General features: G+C 43.7%; 1 protein-coding gene across 1 annotated transcript in view; it reads right to left on the bottom strand.

The window, feature by feature from the left end:
- Positions 1-9517, bottom strand: part of OCA2 (OCA2 melanosomal transmembrane protein) — a 195874-nt gene extending 186357 nt beyond the window's left edge. Inside the window, exon 1 of the mRNA XM_013104470.5 lies at positions 9118-9517. The gene's annotated coding sequence lies outside the window, so the exon portion shown is untranslated. The remainder of the gene's footprint in view (positions 1-9117) is intronic.
- Between the last annotated feature and the right edge of the window lie 6891 nt (positions 9518-16408).

Genomic DNA, 16408 nt, shown 5'->3' with positions numbered 1-16408 from the left:
TCTCCTTTGCACCCCTGGCAAAACAGAAAAATACACACTTCTGAAATCAAAGTGAAGGTGGCTGCAGCTTCATAGATTGAGCAAGGCTGGAAAAGCTCAGCTTCACTGCTGTTCTTACATGCATGCAAATGAACTGCTTTACTATTTAATTTAGAGCAGTTGAGTTACTGAAGGTGAAGCATGCATGTTGTGACAGATTTGAGACTTCAGCCTGCTGCTGAAGTTTGCCACAGCCACGCCATAAACAATTAGATAAGAAAGAGATGCAAAAAATGGTAACAGTGAGAGGGAAGGTACAAAACACAGTCACTGTTTTAATCCTTGGTCATACAATCTTTGATGCATGCTGAGAGAAATTTCATCAGGATCTGGGGCATGTCATCTAGGATCATTTCCTTACAGAGACTTACCCAAATGTACTGGGTCCCAGCACTCAAACAGCCTGTATGTCCAAGACAAGAAAAGGACTATGTAATGAAAACATGATACACAGAAAAATTTAGCAGAGTGTGGTATTCCTGAGGCACTATGGTTGTGCAGCCTTTGTAAAGATATACAGTCTGAAGTAATAACCCTCATATTTGGCATGTCTTGGTGCTAGACTGTGCATACACAACACCAAATATATCCCATGCTGGCCAAAGACAAGCTATCATGTGACACACTGCATCAATTAGAACATACTTGCTGAGAAATTCCTTGAAAACAGAAAAAAAAAGTGTGTGAGAATTGTCTCTTCACGCATCAGATCCCTTCTCAACCCCAGGCCAAGTTAGGCGTGATTTTGTGTGAAGCTACTCCAGAACTGTTATGGCCAGTTACCATTCAGATTATTGAGAAGGACATTTTCTAGGCTCAAGCTAAAGCACAGTCTTCCCAGTGAGGCGTTTCATAGACTATTAGAAGTTGAAGCATCCATTGCATTTGAGTGTGTCACACACAGACAGTCTAAAAGGGAAGGAAAAGCAGCAGACAACATGGCTAAGAGACGCTGAGAGAGGTTTTAGAGAACTGACCTAATAAAGAGAGAAGCACAGTGTTAAGGAAAGGTTAAGGCACAGCTCAGTGAATCTGCTTGTAGATATCCCAGGGCAGCTCAGAGCTGCCCTCCTTCACCCTGAATCTCATGTTCTGCCTTCCCCAGTCCCCAGGGTTTTGCGGCTCCTGAACCGGTGATGGTAGCTTTGTTCTCCATGACCCTTGTAGGATTTGACAAGAAGCTCAACATGAGCCAGCAACATGCAGCAATGTGAGCCCAGAAAGCCAACTGCATCCTGGGCTGCATTAAAAGCAGCATGGCCATCAGGGAAAGGGAGGCAATTCTCCCCCTCTGCTCTGCTGTGGTGAGACTCCACCTGGAGCCACAAAGATGATCAAAGGGCTGGAGACCCTCTGCTATGAAGACAGGCTGAGGGAGTTGGGGTTGTTCAGCCTGGAGAAGAGAAGGCTCTCGTGAGATCTTACAGTGTCCTTCCAGTACCTAAAGGGGGCCTACAGGAAAGCTGTCAGGGAGTGTAGTGACAGGACAAGGGGTAATAGTGTTAAACTAAAAAAATAGTAGGTTTAGATTAGATATTAGAAAGAAATTCTTTACTCTGAGAGTGGTGAGGCACTGGCACAGGTTGTCCAGGGATGCCCCATCCCTGGAGGTGTTCAAGGCCAGGCTGGATGGGGCTTTGGGCAACCTGGTCTGGTGGGAGGTGTCCCTGCCATGGGCAGGGAGTTGGAATTAGATGGGCTTTAAGGTCTCTTCCAACCCAAACCATTCTGTGGTTCTATGACATTTCTGTGGCATGAATTTGACCAGCCACTTTCTGAATCCAGAAAAAAAAAATGCAAATATTCATAACTTCCTCTTGCAAAGTGCTTCTGGTCCATGGCAATTCACTGCAAGTGATGCTTTATTAATAGAAGGGTTTTCCTGGAAAACTGCAAACATTCTGGTTAAAAGCAAACCAAAAGACAGACCCTAAAACATCAAAAAGACCAAGCGGTTACTGCAAATACAGCGGAGTTGGATTAAAATCTCTGTTCAGTCCAAAGCTCAGTTTTTATCTGATCGTCACTCCAGCACAGCATGTGACATGACTCCAGGTATTCTGCTGCTATCTACCAGTACGAGCTGCTGGAGCTGTACCAGTTTCTGCAGAGGAGTTGTCTGTACAAATTTCTGCGTATCTCTTGGGCTGGTGCAAAGGAGAATTGGCAGCCTGTGGTCAGGGCATTCATCTCCTGTGTGGATGATGCAGCTTGAGATTTCTTATGTCCCCAAAAGATTTAAAGCCATCTGAAGCCCCACAATGAAGGGGAAACAGAACAAAATACAATTCACCCTGCGAGGGACCTCTGGAAGTCATCTGCCTCTTATTCCCAAATTCTTTATTTCTTCTCAGAACCAATGGGAAAGCTCTGGAAATGTTACAGTTTCTGAGGACCACAAGCTTAATTCCGGTTCTGGAAGGGCTCAGGCAGAACTGGGTATCTCCCTATCAGCCCATAAGGTCGGTTTTCAAACCTGATAGAAGTTATTTTATTTTATCAACACTTTCTGAAAAGTTTATCCTCCTTGCGAGGCCCCAGCTGAAACTACACCATACACCAGGCCCCCATCCATCTAGAAGCACATGAAACCACGACCACAAAGCTTGCAGCAAGCCATACCAGGCGAGGGCCAAGCAACATACAACAGCAGCGAGATCACTTGGCTGACATTCATTCCTCAGCTGACCGGCCTGACCCTGAGGTAAAATTCCTCAGCCAGCAGAGAAGTGTTCCTGGTAAAACACAGCCAGCCTGAGGAGCAGCTGAGTATGAACCCACGGTGTGAGGAGGCCACATTTCCCTGCACACTGACAGCAGTCCCCTGAGACCCTGCTCCACCAGAGGCTTGAGCTGTCAACATGAGAAGCCATCACAACCTAGCTCCAGCTCAGATGACAGATAATTGTCCACTGCTGACTATGGTGAAACATATTTTTTCTCCTGCACTGCTCGGCTTCCTAGTGCAATGCACCAGGAAAAGTGGTTTCAGCAGGAAATTGTATCTCCGGGGTGAAGGAACAGCTTATAAATTAAATTAGCCTCATTCAACCTGCTATGAAATTTTAAAGCAAATCAGGCAAGGGCATACCAACACAAAACTGTGGATCTTGGGGAAAAAATAAATAGTAGATCTAAAATCAAGTATTAAACACTATGTCGTGGCTTAACCCAAGCAGGCAGCTATGTGCCACACAGCCACTTGCTCACTCTGCCCAGGTGGGATGGGGGAGAGAATTGGAAAGGTAAAAGTGGGAGAATTCATGGGTTAAGACAATGACAGTTTACTAGGTCAGGCGAAAGCAACGTGTGGCATGGACATCCACAGCCACAGTCACTTTGAGGTGCTCATGGCTGCTCTGATGCAGCCTTTTCCATCAGCCACAGAGGTGCCTTCAGAGGTGTCTTCAGACACTTCTGCTGTGTTGTGGTCTTACCCATGGCCACAGACACTTTGAGGCCTTACCTGCGGCCATAGACACTGCAAGGTGTGCTTGCTGCAGCATGGACTTCTCCCTGGCCATAGATGCTTCAAGGTATGCTGGCTCTGGAGTGGACTTACCCATGACCAGAGACATTTTGGGATGTACATGCTCTACGTGGTCTCATCCACAGGTCCCAGTCCCTCCAGCACGAGTTCATTCTGGAGTTCCAGCCTGTCCCGAGCAGCAGCACAGGAACAGCAGCAATGCCCTGGCCACCAGCCAGCCCAGGTGGATGGCCACAGCTCTTATCAAAGCATTCCCAGGCACAGCAAAGCGAGATGGCAAGGAGTAGAGCAAATGGCAGAAGCAAAAGCAGCCACTAACAAGCATTGGACTCTAACGTACAGTAAGGCAAGCAAGCCCCATGACAAGCACAAAAGCCTGCCTATTAGCAGCTAAACAGCTATAACATCTATAAATTCAGTCTAGCACACTCCATACCCCAAGCAAATCTATCCTCTTCTCAAACCTTCTGTGCCCCATACTGGGGCACAAAACCAGATTGCCAGAGCTACAAAACAGGTAGAAACTGTTCTTGCTTTAAAAACAGCCTTCTTAACCAGCAATGTTCCTGCATATGTTCCTAAATACAAATGGAAAGTATTCAAAATGCTATATGGTATGGAGAGTACAGATGATAAATGGATACCACTTAGGCAAATATTTCTGTCTGCAAAACACAGCTTAGCTTGATTACGACAAATCTCTAAATTAGCCATCAGTCGTGATATCTCCAGTGTTGTGAAATTTGCAGCAGCTCCTATAGAATAACACCTACATGGCACTAAAAAATTCAGCATTCTTGCAAAGAACCACAATGGCTGAAATTACCAGACACCAATTTTAAGACAAATAACTAGGAATAGACGTGCAAACATTGGAATGGCTCATTCAGAAGCACAGAACCTTTGGCTCTGCCAAGACAAAGAGTTGCCCCAGCTATACATATGCCTACAGGTTATGAATAATGTTTTGCATAGCAGAGCCTGTGGTTTAAGAGCAGTAGTAGTTTGAGAGAAGTCTGTCATGCTGGATGCTGAACATTTGCAATGCCTCCCCAGTTTTACTTGTAGTTGCTTTGGGTACTTTTTCCCTTGATCACTGCCCTGGCCCCAAGAAAATGTTACAAAATTCCTACATATTTGGGGTGCTTGTGTTATGACTTAAATATAGTGTTCAAGAAGCATTTTCACTGATTGTGCTGTTCTGCTAAAAATAAAAATAAAAAGTAAAAGAAATAACAAACCTTTAAGCTAACAAAGCCATAACTAAATTGGATTTTTGTGACAAGCAATTACAAAGTGCCGGACCTCACTGCAATAGAAAGGGAACCTCTTTCAGAGGAAAAAATCACCCATAAATGCCCTTTGGGGGATGTTCAAGGAACAGGAACTGCTGCACTTGCATTTCTGCTTTGATTTTGCCAGCTTCCAGCCAACTTCCCGGCATCTCTGCTGAAGCAATGGGGCAGAGCCAGCCCCTGCCCCAGGCAGAGAGAAGAGTGGCTTCACAGAGCTCGCCCTGCTGCTCCTGGCAGGACACAAAGTGCAGCCCAGCTGTGCAGCTGTCTTGAGGGATGGCCGCTTCCCTGCACTGTGCTTAACAGATCCACACTAATCCGTCACCACGAATCCAACAAAAGTCATGCAAATGGCTCTACGACTGGGAGGAAAATGTATGCTGCAAGTCCTCCTAGGCTGATGACAGGTAAAGAAAATGAGCTTTTAACAAATCAGCCCATGATTGATGGAAAAGAAAATACTGCACAGGTCAATGCAATGTTATATTTGACTTAACACTTCTGAGGGTGCCGTTGTTTCACCCAGTGAAAAGCAATGATCCCAACACCATTCCTCCAGGAAGAGAGTTCTGTACAGGGCATCCCTGTCAGGCTGCTGGGGCATGAATAAGGCCCCAGCTCATTCCTGCATGCTGCAGGACCACAGCAATGGTATTAGCAGAAGGCAGTCCTGTTGGGCCTGGGCAGAATTCAATAGCTGGGAACTAGCACAAAAAACAACCACGACAACAGCAACAAGAACAAAAATGCTGTTCCTTTGTGTGAAACAACAGAGATCACAGCCTGGTCAACTAAAAAAAGAATCATCAATGCTGCTTTCAATTTTGAAATTACAAGGTTATAAGGCTTATCCTGCCAAGAATCTTTATTTGATTCAACCAGAAATGTAGCAGAAACAGAAATGTAGCAGGTGGGTTTTCTATGTTAAATTAAATAATTGTAATGATATATGTAAAGAGATGAAGTTCTCTGCTATCTACAGGTTGCATCAGTGAAGGGAAATGGTCACAAGAGACCTCAAGTGTAGCATCCACAGGGTGTGCTGGTATTTCTACAGATCAAGAAAGCACAACCATAATAAGCCTTCCCAAGAGAGTAAAAGTCATGTGTTTATGCAAACTAATGAAAGGCAATGATCATCAAATAAGATGGCTACAGTGGAGCTGGGTGACACTGCAAACCTCTGATATGTGACACATATGGCCGTGGAAGAAGATAAGGGTATCTGCTGCTGATGGAGAGCGAGGCAGGCAAAGCAGAAGAAAAAATCTGTGCACGACAGACCCCCTCCACGCCATGTAGCTAAAGAGTCTTATGACACTGCAATAGATCCAGGATCAGGTACTTTTGCTCCTAGGGAGGCTCCATTTTAAAAAACATCTTCTCTGAGAGATACGTCCAGGGCTTCACTATTCCCTGCTGTGGCCAAAGCTGACAATTATCTCGGTCCCCTCTCCAATACTTTCTTTGCTCTTTTTTTGTAGGCTCCTGAAATACCACAGACCGGGTACCTAAACCCATTGATAGCTGTGGGAGGATTTCTGCTGGCTTAGCTTTACTCTCAATAGGTGCTGTGCAGATGACTTAAAAATTAAATGAAATTTAAAAAAAAAAAAAAAAAAAAAAAGGTCACTGGTCAACCAGAAGATGCTGTATCCTGCTGTATCCTGCCCTTTTTGAAGGAAAACACTGGGTGCAGTCATATTCCTGCAGGGTTTAAGAATTCCAGTGTTTTCAGTGAGATCACAGGTCTAGGATCAGAGGTAAGGCATGGAAATGCGAGGGACATGAAAGTCCAAATGTTGATTTATGAGTGAATATGTTTATGTTCCACACATCTTCAAGTGAATGAACGGTTTTGGCAGCACTCTGCAGCTCTTCTAGTGAACACAGAATGTTTTCTTTCTTCTCTCGGGCAAATTAAAATGTCAGTAGGCTCATTCGTCTTTCTTGTTTGATCTGTTCCTAGCTGGACATAGAGATTTGAAAGCCTGTGATGATCCTATAGTGACCACATTAAAAATGCAAACATCTGCCAACCATTACCACACAGCGGTTTCTGAAATAATGCTCCATTTGTCCCTGCTCAGAGCAGAGACACATACAGCGTGCAATCCCTAACCATAACAGCCGGTGCCTGTCAGAAAATAGTAGGGTTTTTGCAGTGGCTTGTTTGCCCAAAAATCACAGGAAGGGTCATCCAACCTTTGGCACACAGACTTCAGTAGCTTTCTTTTGTAAGTATGACAGGCTGACATGGTTATGTAAAGTTCTCGAAAAAGAAACTGAGTCATTGCTGTATCAATAGGCAAACTTTATTGCAGTACTAACAACATCCTGTAAAAATAATTTACTGAAGCCACGGCAGTTTAATCTATTCTGTGAGAGAGAGAATGGCCAAGTCTTAACGGTGAGAACCTCAAGGCTTTCTGCTGTAACAGGATTTAGCAATAACTTTTAATTGGCAGTTCAAAGTTAATCCTCAGGGGAAAATGTGATCTGGCAAAAGCACCCAGTCACAAAGAAAAGGAAAAATCATTAGACTGTGGATTTTTCTTTTCTTTTTTTTTTTTTTTTTTTCTCAGTATTTCTCCAGCTATTGTTACTGGGAAAAATTACAGAATTAATTGTTGCATTGTCTTGGCTTAACAAGGCTCTTCATAGGTGACACGTTTTTACCCCTTCTGTATTTAATTTCTCTACCAGTGAAAAAAAGGGCAAAAGTTTAAGTGTGTCAGTGCTCCTAGTGGGTTTTACCTTTATTTAACACACCTTCTGAAGGGAAAACCATAGGCAAATCTCCTAGACTAATACTTCACTCTTCCTTTGTCTCTCAACATTATTTTCACAGAGTCACAGTCCCAAATTTTTCTTCCATTTTTACTTAAACAGCATCTCCCAAAGGCTTGCAGTGAGGAACCATTTCTCCTCCTGGATTTAGCTGCTGCAAAAGTCCGTCACCCGGACAAATCTTCTTGTTACCTCACCAGGATCTGTTCGGCAGTTCTGTCATCCATGATTTCCTTGCTTTGTTCCAATGACATTTAAAACTAACTTATGGTGACCCGCTTAACCCAGAAGAAAGTATACGGATGTCTCAACAGAGAACAGATGAGGTCCAAATTAGCCTCCTACTGACAGATCAAAGCCTGCAGTGAAAGCTGAGTTGTCAATAAAAACTCTGGAGCTGTCCTCATGTAACTACCACAAACTCTGATAGGAAGACGTGAAAACACCTTATCTGAGATTTCAGGTAGCAAATATGTCCACCTGTGACTATATTGAGAAATATGAAGAGTTTCCTATGCATCAGCCAAACCACATGTCTTGAAAGATGAAGCTCTTTAGTCTCTGTTTTATATGAGTACTAGATTCTGTTCTTGAAAGAAATACATTATACAAATATTACCCATAAAAATTATGTAGCTATCTTTAACTGATTAATCTGCTGATCTCTTGCCTTAAGTTTCATTGAAATCCAAATGCTCATATCTTTGTAAAATCTCAAACTCTTGGGAAGGAGGGCAGCTTTGCCCTTGCCCTCTTGCAAAATATGCAGCGCTGAACAGAACAGCGCATTGTTGGTCAGACAGACTGCTCTCTTTCTGCTCAAGACTACTCAAGCAAGACAACTAGAAAAATCACAAGAGCTTGTTACAAGTACAACCAACATGAGTAAAATCCATGAAAAGGAATGTTTCTGAAAAGTAATAGTAGCATTCTGTGAACTACTTCATTCATTTTTATTGAATCATTTTACTTTAGAGATGCATTCACTCTACAACATCCATGTGTCGCCTGACTATGCAGACCTAAACACATTTTTAAGTGTGTCTGTGTTTTACAGAATACCCAGCCCAAAAAGTAAGTCTGATCTACTTCTCTTACACATAAATGCAATAGGAAGAGCAAAAAATAAATGTCATAAATTAAGTGAAATTTGAGTTCCCAAAGGATCTACAATCTAAACTAAGTTAAAAGAATGTTTTAAATATTTAATATTCTGGGAAAGGTTAATGCAGAGGTAAATGGAAATGCAGCTGAAAGAACCACTGAATTTTATAACATATACTTGACATGTTTCATTAATGTTCTAAAATGCTGAATGCTCAGGTACATATAAATGTTATACAGAAAACTCTGTGCTGTTTGCAAAGTTAGAGTAACTTCTAATATGTATTATTTTATTGTGCATATTAAAACTTCTCTCAAAATAACAGAATTGCATTAAACTATCCTAGAAAAAAAAAAGAAAAAAAAAAAAAAAAGTCTTGTAGAAAGATTGCATTTTACCTGCTTTTTGGAAGAAGTCCCGAAGTGGTCCTTTTGTTTGAGAATAAGAACTCCAAAAGGAAGAAAAAAAAACAAGGTGCACAGAAGTGAGAAATAAAACACTTGGTTCAGCTGAAGGAGCTGCAAGATGCCTGTTTTTTTTTCTGAATAGAAAGTTTGTTTGGATGAATGGCTTTGTTGGTGTGCAGTGCAGCTCAGCTCTTTGTAGTAAGCATCTCTAGATGAGAAGAGAGTGACATTTCATCCTGTGCACTCTCATAAACGAAGCAGGAATTCCCAGATTTGCCATCACGTGATTTCAGTGAGGAACTAGCATTCATTTTACTCCCAGCACCCGTTACTCCCTGCCCAAACAAAGGTCTTCCAAAGCCTGAGATGGTTGTAACAAGTGGCAAAGACTGAAAGGGTAAACAGATTGCTATGAGCTTCACTGAGCAGACGCTTAACACGCTGCCCCGAGTTCAGACAAGAAGCAGGAAAAAATGTCCCGAGGAGGACAGAGCAAATGTACCCTTATTAAAGTGCCACAGAAGTTATAAAAGAGCAGATTTATCAGTTTTCTCTAGGAAAAACAGCCAGCATTTGAAAGGGAAGAAAAGTAACTTCTGTTTTTCTGCCATAAGGGAGTACTAAAAAGATTATCCTGACAAATACTCATTCTCATTCTTTATACTGGAATTTCAAAGATCTACACATTCCACTGCAGCACGCAATGCAAGGTTAATTAAGCACTGTACCAGCCAAGCTCTTTTTGCCCTTATCAAACATAAATTGGCAGAACAACAATGTTGTAGTCCTGTCTGTTTACAGTCCCAGTCCCAATACAGTATACGCCAACAGAAAGAACAGATGCTACATTAATATGATAGCTTTGAGCAGAAAAGAGAAAAGGAAAATAATATAAAATTCATTCTTCACAAATAAAATGACACTATTGACATTTGGCCTTATTAAGTAGAAATGATGGTTTCTGCTAGCTGAGCCTTCCTAAAGAAGCAATTTTTCATGAAAGATCTGCAGCTATTTTTGACCTTCTAAGACTCAAGGCAGAGATGAACAGTTCCAGCTCGACTCATGATTATCCATAAGGTCATCAATAGGTATCTCCAGCACTCTCATTTGATGCACATCCATGTTGTACATCCAAGACCTGTTTTCTCTCTTGCTGCTGGAGAGGTGCTTGCTGCATGAGTTTGGTGAGAAAATGTGATAATATGGACCATTGCACAATTTGTATTATGATATTCCATTCGTGCTGTTACTGGAGGTCCTTAACTGTCCCAAAGTGTGCTTTTCAGGTTTTTTGTTTGTCTGTTTGTTTTTTCATGGTTGTTCTTGCTGCTGTTTTGTGGTTTGTTTGTGTGTGTTGGGTTTTTTGGGGTTGTAGAGTACAAGTAATGGCTGCTCTTTTGATGTAAAATAAGTTCCAACTTAGTCTAAATGTCTACAAACATCAAGGTGATAATAGCCTAGGCCTGAGGAAGTCATTGACAGCTCTGTAACTCAGGAAGCCCAATCATGTTTTGTGAATGCAAATCTATTTATACCTACAACCAATATCACAGAAGGACTACTTGCTGACTTCCTCAAGGTACAGTGACACATACTTTTTTCACCACCATAAACATCATTGTCATGAAAATATTAGTTTATGGAGAGCTTACAAACAAACAGGTGTCATTCCATCCAATTTCATGGAGAAAAGCTTTACTGGTTTTTGCTGTAATGGAGATTTATTTTTTTTTTCACAGCAGCTTGTACGGTGTTGGTTTGGATTAGTGACCAAATAGTACTGATAACACACCAATGTTTTCATTGCTGCTGAGCACTGCACACACAGCCTCGGGACCTTCTCCATTTCTTGCACTGCCCCATCAGCGGATGAGGGTGCATCCAGGACAGCTGACCCCACCTGACCAAAGGGATATCCCATAACTTTGGGTGTCCTGCTCAGCAATAAAACTGGGGGAGGGGGAAGGAAGAAGCAGAGTCCCATTCAGAGTTACAGCGTGTGCCTTCCCAAATAACACTAACACATGATACAGCCCTGCTTTCCTGGAAATGACTGAACATCTGCCTGCTGACAGGAAGCAGCGAATAAATTCCTTATTTTGCTTTGCTTCTGCCAGCAGCTTTGGCTTTACTTATTAAACTGTCTTTGTCTCAATCCACGAGTTTTCTCATTTTTTCCCTTCTTGATTCTCTTCCCCATTCCACTAAGAGGGGTTAAGGTAGAGCCTCTGTGGAGCTTAGCAGCCAACTGGAGTTAAACCACTGGATGTAGATCCAATACTCCTTTTAAAGATTATTCTGATACACACACACAAAATCCCTTTATTAAGGTAAATTTTTCACCCCTCCAACTCTTTCACCATTTATTTTTGTTTCTATTGTTTAGATGCTCCAGCTGTGGCTAAGGACCCCAAAGCAGGAGATGCTGCACAAACAGAAAAAGATGAAGTTTTCATCTCTACAGATGAGATGCAACACAGAAGTCAGCAAGCAGGGCAAGAAGTGACTAAGACAACACTGATCAGCATAGTGATATACATGTAGTATTTTAGGAAGGCATAGACCTAAGGGATGCACACTGTTCAGTTTGCCAAGGGAACAGCATGAAGCTGCATTAGCAGAGATTCGTTTTGGATATTAGGAAAAAGTTCTTCACTGAGATGGTGGCAGGAGTTCAAGAAGTGTTTGGATAACACTCTCAGACATATATTTTGATTTTGGGGTGATTCTGTATGAAGGCAGGAGTTGGACATGATGATCCTTGTGAGTCTCTTTTACCTTGGGATATTCTGTGATTATATGGCTCTGTGATTAACAGTGGACAGACAGGCAGAAATTCCAAGAATCAAAAGAAATGTTTCCGACGGTTATATGTTTGTGGTGGGTTGACGTTTTCTGGCTGCCAGATGCCCACCAAGCTGCTCTGTCACTCCCCACCCTCAGAAAAACAAGAGAAGAAAATAAAATGAAAAAGTTCGTGTATCAGGATAAGGATGGGGAGACCACTCACCAGTTATTGTGATGCACAAAACAGACTTGACATGGAGAAGATCAATTTATTTTATTGCCAATTAAAAACAGAGTAGGATAGTGAGAAACAAACAAACAAACCCATGTATTCCCTCCCACCATCACTTCTTCCCAGGCTCAACTTCACTCCTTCATTTCCAGCTCTTCTACCTTCTCCCCCCAGGCAGTGCAGGTGAACAGGGAATGGGGGCTGCGGTCAGTCCCTGATGCTTCGTCTCTACTGCTCCTTCATGGTCACTCTGCCCCTGCTCCACATGGAGTCCCTCCCACGGGATGCCGTCCTTCCCCAGCTGAGCCTGTGGTGGCTGCCCACAGGCAGCAGCTCTTCAAGCACTGCTCCCACATGGCTCCGTACCACGGCGTCCATCCCCCAGGAGCAAACTGCTTCAGCACGGGTCCCCCACGGGTGGGCAGCAGCTCCCCCCAGACCCCTGCTCCTGCGTGGGCTCCTCTCCACGGGCTGCAGCTCCGGCCCGGGGCCTGCTGCTGCGGGGGCTCTCCATGGGCCGCAGCCTCCTCCAGGCCACATCCACCTGCTCCACCGGGGGCTCCTCCACCCATGGGGGGGCTGCAGCGTGGAGATCTGCTCCATGTGGGACCCATGGGCTGCAGGGGGACAGCCTGCTCCACCAGGGGCCTCTCCACAGGCCACAGGGGAACAGCTGCTGCCTGCCTGGAGCACCTCCTGCCCTCCTGCTGCACTCACCTTGGCTGTTTCTGTCTACATTTTCTCACTCACTCTACCAGCTGCTTTCATACAGCAGTTTTTTCCCTTTCTGAAATATGATTTCACAGTGGTGCCACCAGCTGATGGGCTCAGCTCTGCCCAGCAGTGGGTTTCTTTTGGAGCCATCTCAAACCTGCTGTGTCATACATGGGGGCAGACCCTGGTCTCTTTTCATGCAAGACATCCCTGCAGCACCACCCTACCTCCACACCCGTCTACTACCAAAACCTCACCATGGGAAAACAATACAATGTTAAAGAAGAAAGTTCATGCACTCTAGTGGAATGGGAAATTAAAGCTATGCATTTGCATGTTTCCTATACATCTTTAACTGTCAATCTAGCTGTAGAAATGAGGGCATTCCCTGGTAAATGTAGAACTAATCTAAAATCCATGTATAAATTTGTGATAATGTGGAGGCCACTGTGCACAGGGAAACGAGCTGCAGCATTTCTCTCCCAGGTTATGAGTCTGAAAGAGTCAAGTCTACCCAGACAAGAGTACTGAAGCAATTAAGTCAGTTAACTACTCCTCACCAATCTGCAAGAATAGGAGACAGTTGCCCAGCAGCACAGATAGGAGCTAATATATCCTTAGGGAAAATAGATAACGGCAAAGTAAATACACTGAGCATGTTTGGGACAAAATAAAAATAGGAAGCAGATGAGTACATGATGGTAGAAAGGGGTTTCAGAAGTTGGTTAGCTGCCAATCCTGTGGAAACCTGGGCAGACCTGAAAAACTCCATGGTTCACAAGACAATAGGAGCACTTCAGTACCCTGAGTGATGTCCTGAGAAACTGGAGCTGATGTCTAAGCATGGTGAGAAATGGCACAGAAATGCATTAAGGATTTATTACTGTTTTAGTAGACCCATAAAGCAAGGGAAATAGGAACTTCAACAAAATTGCACAAAACCAAGCTTTCCCTTCTGCCAGTCACTGACTCGTAGCAGGGACTGCCCATGTAGCCCAGGTGTGGGGACATCTCACTGAGGCAAATGGAGGGCAGATGGGGACAGAAGGATGGGTCCCACCTTGAGGCAGGCAGGCAGCTCATCCCCTGGAGCCCTGTAGAGCAGCTATACAGCTTGTGTCCAGACAGGTCTTGACCAAAGCTGTGACACAAACACTAAGTATGGGAATGACTCTGTGAGTTATGGAAAAGCAGGCATCAATGCAGAGGCTGGAGTACAAAGTCAGCAGAGGTCAGAAAGGTCTGAATCCATAATATGAGACCACTCAATTGTTTATAAAGTCTGTTCCTAGCACAACGATCAAAGGATGATTGAGGAGAAGAGGTGGAGGGGAAAATATAACCAGTAGGCAGCTGGGGCAGACAGGCTTAGAAATAAAAAGAAAGAAAGAAGAGAGCTCAAACACCTCCAGGGATGGGGCATCCACAACCTCTCTGGGCAACCTGTTCCAGTGCCTCACCATCTGAGGTGAGTGAGGCACTGGAAAAATTTTGAGTGAAGAATTTCCTCCTAACATCTAATCTACATTTCCCCTTTTTTAGTTTAAAACCATTCCCCCTCATCCTGTCATTATCTGATTGAGCAAAGAGTTGCTCAACATCTTTTCTATAAGTCCCCTTCAAGTGTCCTCATTCATTCCAGGAATATGTTGGGTGAAGGAAGTATGAAAGCTGGGGATGCTATTTTGTTGGATTCATTTATGTTGCAGGTAAAAAATATTTTCCTTCCCTAATTCTCTTTAAGACAAAACTGCATAGCATCATCACATAATTGCACTAGAGAAAGTGGCACTTTCATGTCTCATGTCCCTAAAAATGTGTTCAGCATGTAACTGAGATGCTATGTGGAACGTCACACAATGGGAACAAAAAGATAATAAATAATGCTGCTACATTACGAAATTGTGTCCACAGAAGACTTTAGGATTTCATGTCCATAAGGCCGTACAGTATAACAGGAGCTAGCTGGGGTCTGGATTAAAACCGATCATTTTTCTAATACTGAGCTTGGAAACTGCTCAGTTTCCATGGATTAAAACTGAACAGAGCTGGGAAGGAAACCAGGCATGGTTTTAGTTTCATTATCTATATTTTCAGAGCAAAAAACAGGGCTCCCAATGCCTTCCATAAATTCTTTTATGGAAAAAATTTCCATGTAGTTCTGTTTTTCAAGTTAGGATAGATAAATAAATAGATAACTAAACAAGATCATCACCCATGTGATTGCAGCAAGTCCCAGCTGTAGCCCCAGAGCAAACATCAGTTTCTCGGTAGAGAACAGCAAGCCTGTGAACAGGCCGGCCGTTGTGTGGACGTGGCATTGCTCAGACTAGCAGAGAGGGGCTCAGACTACTGAAGAGGGGGTTTTGCATTCCTGACAGACTTTCCTGCCATGCCAGGGCTGTTCCTTCAACACTGAGGCCTGGGGGAGGCAGGGAGCGGTGCTGGGCCTCCCTGTCCACCATGACAGGACAGTGCCTGTGTGAGGCACAGAGGGCACAGGCAGGGAAGGGTCGTGCCAGGGCTCACACCAAATGAAACTAGTTCTGGGGAACTTGTGGTGTGTTTTTTAGGTATCCCATGTTTTCCTTCAGGATTTAGGAAAAACACATACACAAAGGCCAGGCCAGTGATACGCAGAGTTTATATTGCTTTTGTTTTTGACCAGTGCAGGCCCACGTTCAAGAAAACACTTGAGGCCACAACTTCCATTAAATCTGTTTAAAATCTGGGTGTCTAGTCTAACCAGTCTCCAATACTTAATAGAGATACAGACACCTCTAATGGATAAAATCATCCCACCATAACGTAGGAGGGATTTGTGCTGGCAAACTTAAGGTGTCTACATGAAAACTGCAGGTCTAAACTCCCTCTTCTAATCCCTGGAGATGCAAAGTCCATGCAGTCTGAGAAAGGAATGCCCCAGCCCCATCTGGGTGTCCACCTCAGAGTAAAATTAAAAATTCTCAAGGCTGTATTGACTGTACTGATTAATCATTCACATCCCAAAACAGGGAGAATAGGCATGAAGTTCACACGTGGACACTTTCACCATAGACACCTACATTCATGAGGGATAAGGCCTTGGGTGATTCAGCTGAGTAGTCTTCTGGAGGGAAATGCCTGTATCTCCTGCACAGAGAACGGGGAGAGAGAGATGCCTTTTCATGGGGTCTTCCTAACTGGAAACAGTTTGGTCCACCTCAGGCAGGTGTCCTGTAGCTGCAGACTTGTTTGCCCGTGTTTTCTGGAGCTGCCCCAAGTAAATGCACACCAGGCTTTGACAAGCCCAAGTCCAGCAGTGGCTGGGCTCTTTACTAGGCTTTGTTCCTTTCTCCTCAACTTTCTTCCTGGCTATTCCTCTTGTCTGCTGTCCCTGTGAGGGCCTGTCTGCAACAGAGAGGAGATTGGAGAGGAGATGGATGATAAGAGTAGTGGGAGCTAGCAGCAGTGGTGAAAACACAGTTGCAGAAATCTGCTCAGCACCAACCTGAAATAGCATAATTTATTTTTTTTCAGAGGGAAGAGTAGACAGGTAACAGACAT

This window comes from Anas platyrhynchos, chromosome 1 (genome assembly GCF_047663525.1).
Source record: "Anas platyrhynchos isolate ZD024472 breed Pekin duck chromosome 1, IASCAAS_PekinDuck_T2T, whole genome shotgun sequence".
Taxonomy (NCBI): domain Eukaryota; kingdom Metazoa; phylum Chordata; class Aves; order Anseriformes; family Anatidae; genus Anas; species Anas platyrhynchos.
The sequence above is the reverse complement of the archived record's forward strand: the minus strand, read 5'-3'. Positions and strand labels throughout refer to the sequence as shown.